Raw genomic sequence first — 9364 nt, 5'->3', positions numbered from 1 at the left:
GAGTTAATCCGACGTTTTGAAGGGGGTCAAAATCATGTTCAGATATACCGTTACATACTAACATATATACGTCTGAAGCTAATAAAAGCGTATTAAAAATAATTTAAGAGATGAAAACTTCTGTCGTAATTTAGTTTCCTGGTCCTACACAAATAATCTACCACTGTACCATTCTATGGAAAATGGCACGAAAACGGCTCATGAAAAGTCCAATCTGTCATACCCGTGATGTTGGAACTGGCCCTAGAGTGAAGTCTAATTAGAGTATGCATCCTTATGATATCTACGAGCCTTGATTACCGAACCATGATCTTGCATGTCAACGGCAACGGTTGATACGTTCATTGTCAGATTCGACAAGTTCACTCCACAAACTGGCCATTTGGAACAGAATAATGTTTTTTTTTTTATTGCTTAGATGGGTGGACGAGCTCACAGCCCACCTGGTGTTAAGTGGTTATTGGAGCCCATAGACATCCACAACGTAAATGCGCTACCCACCTTGAGATATAAGTTCTAAGGTCTCAAGTTTTTAGTTACAACGGCTGCCCCACCCTTCAAACCGAAACGCATTACTGCTTCACGGCAGAAATAGGTTGGGTGGTGGTACCCACCCGCGCGGACTCACAAGAGGTCCTAACACCAGTAGTTACGCAAATTATAATTTTTGCGGGTTTCATTTATATTACACGATGTATGCCTTCACCATGGAAGTCAATCGTGAACATTTGTTTAGTACGTACATATTTCAGTAAAAAAATTGGTACCCGCCTGAGATTCGAACACCGGTGCATCACTCAACACGAATGCACCGGACGTCTTATCCGTTAGGCCACGATGACTTCTAAATACCCCGGTAATATCAGGTACCCCAATACCTGAACAAGGAACTTCCTCTGAATGAAATGAGCCTGATTGCACCTTGCAAAGTTAAAGGGATTCCTCCACCGCATTGTGTGGGATATATTCGGCGATTTTAAATTTAAAATATGATTGTATCTCTTCATCGAAGAAATTATTTCTGAACGCGATTTATTTTGAGGTAAACAATTACATATATCACATATAAATGAATTAAGCGCTCATTAGAATTTTGGAACCAAATATAAGAAGAAATATTTTTAAATAAAAAAAAAATATTTGTTTAAAAAAACTCACAGAACAAGTCGACGTGACAAATGTTGATGAGGAAATAAATGTAATTATTAGTGCTGAAGTAAAAGCCACGCATTCTGACGTAATTAAGAAAAACAAAACGGAATTTTCTTTACAAGTAAATAAATTTAGTCTGTATCGTATTGAAGTCGTGAGTGATTATTGTTTTATGTCATTGAACTCGTCCAAGGTCTTATGATGCTTAAATTCGAGAGGCATTAATTTTTTTGTGTTATCTTCATGTAAAGCTTAAGGTAAAAAAGTAGTAAAATAAATTATTTGAAATGTGAAATGATGTAGTTTTTGGCTAACTGCAAGGACGAAGATTCTCAAGGCTATTTACGCTGTACGCTTCACTACATAGTATAAAAACAAAGTCGCTTTCTCTGTCCCTATGTATGCTTAAATCTTTAAAACTATGCAACGGATTTTGATGAGGTTTTTTTTAATAGACAGAGCGATTGAAGAGAAAGGTTTATATGTATAATAACATCCATTAAATAGTGGAGAAATCAATAATAAATTACAGTTTCCGAAACAAAGCGAGGGTGGGTCGCTACTAACAACATTTTATTATATTGATTGATTGAGATTGAGAACTGATCTGTTAGGATCTGTAAGGAACCCGCAGAGGAAAATAGTCTGCGACTGACTGTCATCAGTTGTGGTCCTCATGACAAACTGCGGTCAATGATAACACCAAGATTTTTAAAGTTGTCACTAAACAGGATATTTATCCTGTCAAGAGACAATTGGGGCAGATGTGTCCACTCGATCTTACTGCATGTCCTTTGGCTACCAACAACCAGATGATTTTATTTATTTCTAACCAGTGAACGTTATGGTCAGGTCTAGAAACATAAATAAACACGATTATAGAGAAGCTCCGTCGAAAGCCCGACTAGAGCCTGAGTTTATGATTTAATTTCCTGGAAAGCTTGATCGTGTTAGTGTTAACATTTCCGGAGCAAGTTTCCTGTTGGCGAAGATACGTTTTGCTAATATTTATTTTGATGGTGTATTAATCTTTGGTCTATTTATTTACCTAGTATGCTCAATGAAGACACTAGTTTTTTAAAAGTAGGGAATGAGAATTATCCGTTCGGTCGGTAGGTAATTTCTGTGACGCACAGACCACACAATTTACCCAATTTAGCTCTTCAGAAATGAAATGCGTTTCCAGAGATCTTTTTTGCCACGTACCATCCGGCTTTGGAATGAGTGCCCCTCCACGGTGTTTCCCGAGCGCTATGACTTATCCTTCTTCAAACGAGGCTTGTGGGGAATATTAAGCGGTAGGCAGCGGCTTGGCTGTGCATTCTGGCATTTCTGAAATCCATGGGTGACGGTAACCACTCACCATCAGGTGGGCCGTATGCTCGTCTGCCTACAAAAAAAAAGATTGTTGGTGTGGTGGGACACCGGATAGGAACGAAGTTCCTTATTATAAAAATATTAATTGTAAGTTCTATTCGAGGAATAAAGCATATAAAACTGGAGGTTTCGCAACAACCCACGGTCATTCGGTAACGTGCGAACTTATTGTGGTACACTTCATTCACGGTTGTTTGCTTAAGAGTTAGTGTATTGCACAAACGAACGCTCTGAGATTGTGGTCAATGAATGATAAAAAAAATGTTATTTTTTGTACGTTATTACAAAGTTAAGTCGTACACTGTGTGCATTACTAATAAAAATCTTACGTTACGGACGTTTTTTCCCGGTTAGGGTACCCCTCCGCATCGTCCCATAAGGAACTTCATTCCAAAAATAGACGACAAACGAACGAACCGACCGTTCAGTAGGTGAACCTCGTGTATGGAGTCGTGTATGGAGTGGAGGAGGAGTAAATATATCTGTACCCACTTAGAGCCAGATGGCCTGTAAGATCTTCTATACGCCTAGTGCAATATCGATAGAAGAGTAAAATAGTTTGTGGTTCGTTCGAGGTTTTGATTTACTGGTGGTAGGACCTCTTGTGAGTCCGCACGGGTAGGTACCACCACCCCGCCTATTTCTGCCGTGAAGCAGTAATGCGTTTCGGTTTGAAGGGTGGGGCCGTCGTTATAACTATACTGATACCTTAGAACTTATATCTCAAGGTGGGTGGCGCATTTACTTTGTAGATGTCTATGGGCTCCAGTAACCACTTAACACTAGGTGGGCCGTAAGCTCGTCCAGCCACAATAAATAAATATCTATATAAATAAAAATTAACTGCTGTTCGTTAGTCTCGCTAAAACTCGAGAACGGCTGGACCGATTTGGCTAATTTTGGTCTTGAATTATTTGTGGAAGTCCAGAGAAGGTTTAAAATGTAGATAAATATGAAATCGCTCGGAATCAAATAAAAATAACAATTTTGTATTTTCTTAGTTGTGTCCCACATCGAACGGATTCCTTTTGTATGTTTTAATTTTATTAAATTTTATTTTAAACAAAAGTTTAGGTCTTTTGTTTATCGATTGAGGCATTGCGAAGTCTGCCATAAATTAAAAATAAGCAATAAATAAAAAACGAGTTTGAAGGAATGTTGATTATACTAGTAGTATTGTGTTTGGAAAAGTCACTGAACAATAATTTACAAAGATGTTATATTTAAATAAAATTTACTGTATATGAATTAAACACATTAAAAATACAGTTTGTTTGATCATTTGTTGAGTGTATTGTTGTATGATATTATAAAAACTGTCCTATTCATGTGGTAGGGGGCGACGACCTTATGACATTGAGCAGGATTTTTTTTCCTTTTTTATTTTAAACTGTAAACGAAACAATCGCCCGTATCATTAACTGTGTCAAGAGATTTATAGCGTGTGGTCCAAGGTGAATGAAGGTTCTGGGATATTGTTTTGACTTTATTCCGTCATCGTTTGTTTCTTCCACATTCAATGACATGCTATCTATTGATGGCATGCATTACTATGCAGATGACAACACGAGGGATGCGCGATATATCGGCCATCAGAGTCTTTTTCGGAGCGTGGTGTAAGAGAGACGATCTAAACTTGTGTCTGAAGTGAAGAAATCTCTGGCGCGAGTCTCCGAGTGGGGTGAATTGAACTTAGTACAATTCAACCCGTTGAAGAAACAAGTTTGCGCGTTCACTGCAGAGAAGGACCCCTTTGTCATGACGCCACAATTTCATGGAGTATCCCTGAAACCTTCCACGAGTATCGGGATACTTGGGGTCGACATTTTGAGCCATTCCAGTTTCGGAGTCATTTGGAGCGCAAAGCCAAGTTGGCATCCAAAATGCTGGGAGTCCTCAACACAGCGAAGCGGTACTTCACGCCTGTACAAAGACTTTTGCTTTATAAAGCACAAGTCCGGCTTCGCGTGTAGTACTGTTCCCACCTTTCGGCTGGGGCTCCCAAGTACCAGCTACTTCCATTTGACTCCATAAAGAAGAGGGCCGTTCGGATTGTCGATAATCCCGTACTCACGGATCGTTTGGAACCCTTGGGTCTGCGGAGGGACTTCGCTTCTCTCTGCATTTTGTACCGCATTGCTCTGAGCAATTATTATTTGAGATGATTCCATCATCTCGTTTTTTCTATCGCACCGCCCGCCACCAGAGTAGAGTTCATCCATACTACCTGGAGCCACTGCGTTCATCCACAGTGCGTTTCCAGAGATCTTTTTTGCCACGTACTTTCCGGTTTTGGAATGAGCTCCCCTCCACGGTGTTTCCCGAGCGCTATGACTTGTCCTTCTTCAATCGAGGCTTGTGGAGAGTACTCAACGGTAGGCAGCGGCTTGGCTCTAACCCTGGCATTGCTGAGGTCCATGGGCGACGGTAAGCACTTACTATCAGGTGGGCCGTATGCCAGTCTGCTTACAAGGGCAATAAAAAAAAAACAACCTCCAACGAAGCCGAATGTATTCCTCCCTTGCAAATAATTTTACTAAACGAAAATTCACTGAGACCACTCATCATCATCATCATCATTCTCCTGCCCTTGTCCCAGTCACCTGGGGTCGACGCAACATGTTTTCTCCTTCCATACCTATCATGTATCATTTCTTCGCTCACTCTCCTCTTACACATATCGTCTTTCACGCAATCTATACATTCCTTCTTAGGTCTACCTCTTCCCCTATATCCATCCACATTCATAATTTACACTCTCTTACCTACCTCGCTTTCATTTCGTCTCATCACATGTACACACCGTACCAAACGCGCATTTCTCAACTTCTCTGTCACAGGTGCCACTTTCAGACTTCCTCTAACATCACTGAGACTATTATTGACAAATGACTCAGTGGTGCAGTAGCTAGCGGCCCTGACTATTGTGCCGAGGGTCGTTTATTTGTTCGATTCCCAAAACGTCAAACATTCGTGTGATAAACATGATTGCTCTTCGTCTGAGCGCTTATTATATATATATACATATTATTTACAATTTAAGTGTATGTTTGACATTCTCTGGCATCCAGAGGGAATCCTAATCTCGTCCGGATGACCGTGCGTGTTCTGTTTCCAGTTATTAGTTATTATTACATAATATTACAATTTATAATTCATGCAGCTACCCGATTTTTTTGGGTTTTTGTAAGTGCCATAGGAAAGTAAGTAGGTCTGCCACTGCTACAGTTTAAAATAGTATGAAGAAGATTTAGAAGTAAATATGATTTACATAACCGCGAAAATTTAAAACAATCCATTCCTGTTTTACTTTTTTTTTCCTACCTAAGCTGAAGAGGCTACATCAGCGGAACCTAAACTGGTCGATGAGCTCACGGGGCTCAAACCTGACGAAGTTGCTAACACGAACCCTAGCAAGAGCCGTGCTTCGCAGAATCTACCACCGGATCGGAAACGCGACCCACTGAGAAGATCCGTCGAGAAACTCAGTGGCCTGTGTCTGAGGGTTAACATTTTTTACGAAAGCGGTACGATTATCCAATTTCCAGATATGTTAACTATATAATGTCTGGATTTAAAACCAGCCCCCCGTCCATATCATGTATCTTAAAGATTCTGGTATGACCTTCTTGAAACTAAGTTTGAAAAGAATCCTTAGTGACGGCAGTTAAAAAAAAACAAATCAGTAACAAGGACTTATAGGACCTCAAATACCTGACGATGAAAGTCGTTATCAAATCAAACAATATTTCGTCTGTCCGTATTCAAAAGGTGACATCACGCAAGGATCACCTCAGATCCCATAAAACACACTAAAAGTCGCAAATTCATCCCTTAAAACCATTCCGATTCAACACTCGACCACTTTTATCTAAAAGATCCCGTAAATCTTCTAAGGGTTCGATTCGGCTTTAAATTCATAATACTGCAATCGTTTTCCTATGAACTTTACCGTGTAATATTTTATTAGACCGAAAATAGCCTTGGAATTTACGCGTTAATTTGGATGTTTTGAATTGGCTTTAATCAAAAAACGTTGAGTTCTCGTCCTGACTGAACATCCTGGTCCTATTAACGGAAAGCATCTTTGTTTGGGCAGATTATGTGGGAATCAAAGATCATTGATAATATAATAAGTTTATAACTTAAATAATAAATAATAATAATAATAAATAAATAAATATTTACTAACAGTCACGCCACATTAACTGGTTCCGTGATAAGTTCATAAAGAACTTGTGTTACAGGTACCAGATAACGGAAATAAATATAAGATTTTTATTATACACATATGTAAGCTTGAGGGTAGATATTATCTTGTTGAACACCAAGTAAAACGAAGTCACCTTTGGTTTCTGATTTAATCAACAATATGTTAACTTGACAATTCACTTTAACACTTGTCCAACTTTAACCAGTACGTACAACAGTCACTGAATCACACAACGTAACAACGATATAGTAAGTGCACCGGGCAAACGCAGTCGAACGAATGTTCATTTCATTTTTTTTTTTTTTTTTTTTTTTTTCCTACCTAAGCTGAGAGCCTTGAGAGGCTATATCAGCGTAACCCTAACTTTAGTAGGTGAGCTCACGGGGCTCAAACCTGACGATGTTGCTAACACGAACCCTAGCAAGAGTCGTGCTTCGCAGAATCTACCACCGGATCGGAAACGCGACCCACTGAGAAGATCCGGCGAGAAACTCAGTGGGCTGTGTCTGAGAGTTAATTTACTCGTCGAGCCCTTCGTCGCAAGCGACGGGTTCGACGAGAACGGTGACCGGTGCTTGAATTACCTAAAAGCACCGTTAGTGGATCGGGTGGATCCGAGATGACGTGTTTTGGGCGACGTCGACTGCTTTCCATTCTGTCCGCAGGATCGGGAATGTGTTCATTTCAAGGCACGTTCCGCCTTTTTATACTAGCCGGCGCAGCGGGCTTATGAGTCACTCTGTTGCAGCTGTTGTTTACGAGTGGAACGACACGGCCGGCGCACCTGGCTTGTGTGAGTCACTCCTATTGCACGTGCTATATAACATAAATATCGTTAACGCCGTCACATACACATTTTTAATATACATCCATAACCCTGGAAAAGACATTTATATTTATCATACAAATATCTTCCCTTGGCGGGATTCGAACCCGCGACCCCCTTGTGTAGTGACCATGTCACTTACCACTACACCAGACGGCCGTTAAAGATAGATAATAAGAACAGAATAAATAGAATAAAAGGAAGGTGACATTTATTGTTTGTTGGAATTGCTATTTACACCTGTCCGTTAGGTTTTAAACTATTATACTTAGATTATTTTGCTTTTGTCTATTGGAAAATAGAATTGAGGGTAAAATAGTAATTATCTATCCAAAAACGAATATGCGTTTGTTTAGTTATTTATTTTTTTAGTTTTACGCGTTCTTGAAGCATTCCTCCAATTGTGATTGAACTTAATGCGGCTGTTGTTAGCACACCAGAGATTCCTTGTATTATTTTACCATCAACGGACGACAGGCCACGCGAGAAAGGTTCCAAGAAATCTAAATTTTTTGTACAATCAACGTTAAGTTTTATTAGTTAGCGATAATAATAATTTTAGAGATATTAATTTTGATTTTCCGATACATAAGAATATTTTCTCGAGGTTTGTTTATTATTATTATATATATATATATTTTTTATAGCCCTTGTAAGTAGAAGAACATACAGCTCACCTCTTGGTGAGTGGCTACCGTCGCCCATGGACCTCAGCAATGGCAGGGGCAGAGTCAAGTCGCTGCCTACCGTTAAATACTCCATAAGCCTTGTTTGAAGAAGGACATGACGTCATGGGAAACACCGTGGATGCGAGCTCATTCCAAAGCCGGATTAGCAGCCATTTGAAATACGGAAATAAAATATATCTATCTATTTATTCAGCAACAAAAAAAACACTTGTATTAGAATTTAATAAAATATCGTGTTTAAATTCTTACATCGTCCTCTTCAACATGATTAATTATTATTTGCTTAAGTTAAAGGCAGACTAAGGCTAAGTAGCGTATTTTTTGCCAAGTCTTCTTACATACCTGAAACTCCCCAAGCGCACTGTCTAGCTTTCAGTGTCTGGAATATTTTCATTGAAGATTTATCACCACGATTCCAAACGTTGACCTTACGAAATTTCTCTGAATTCAAAACGTGCAATGCGTGTGCGAGAAAATCATGTAAATCGAGTAAAGACATCCAACCGCCATGTCTCAGCGCTTGGTGTAAGTTTAACGGCGTTTCTGTGTTCAGGGCTATACTTTATTTAATAATGCTTCATACGATTTTGACATACTACACTAATATCACTACATAGTATAAAACAAAGTCGCTTTCTCTGTCCCTATATCTGTCTGTCCCTATGTATGCTTAAATCTTTAAAACTACGCAACGGATTTTAATGCGGTTTTTTTTAGTAGATAGAGCGATTGAAGAGGAAGGTTTACATGTAATAACATCCATTAAATAGTGGAAATATCCATAATAAATTAGTTTCCGAAGCGAAGCGAGGGCGGGTCGCTAGTAATATATAAAGGTCAATCAGTATGCGATGTTTTGAGATGTGTAAATGAATATTAAATAAGAAACGAAATTTTAAACAGACCTACTTTCATTTTATTTATTTTTAACCATTTAAATTATACATGTAACACACACACACACACACACACTAAATAAGCTGATCATGTTTGATGCATATATCTTTGTATTACGAATGATCGTTACTGCAAGGCTTGCTGAGCAAAATTATAATTGAGGATAGCAATTCTTAACACTGTACTGTAAAAGAGTATTAAGAATAGTTT

General features: G+C 39.0%; 1 protein-coding gene across 3 annotated transcripts in view; it reads left to right on the top strand.

Moving 5' to 3' along the window:
• Positions 1 to 9364, top strand: part of LOC114249492 (zwei Ig domain protein zig-8-like) — a 241753-nt gene that overhangs the window by 104517 nt on the left and 127872 nt on the right. The window lies entirely within an intron of this gene.

This window comes from Bombyx mandarina, chromosome 19, assembly GCF_030267445.1.
Source record: "Bombyx mandarina strain Sakado chromosome 19, ASM3026744v2".
Classification (NCBI taxonomy): domain Eukaryota; kingdom Metazoa; phylum Arthropoda; class Insecta; order Lepidoptera; family Bombycidae; genus Bombyx; species Bombyx mandarina.
This window is presented reverse-complemented; position numbering and strand designations above follow the sequence as displayed.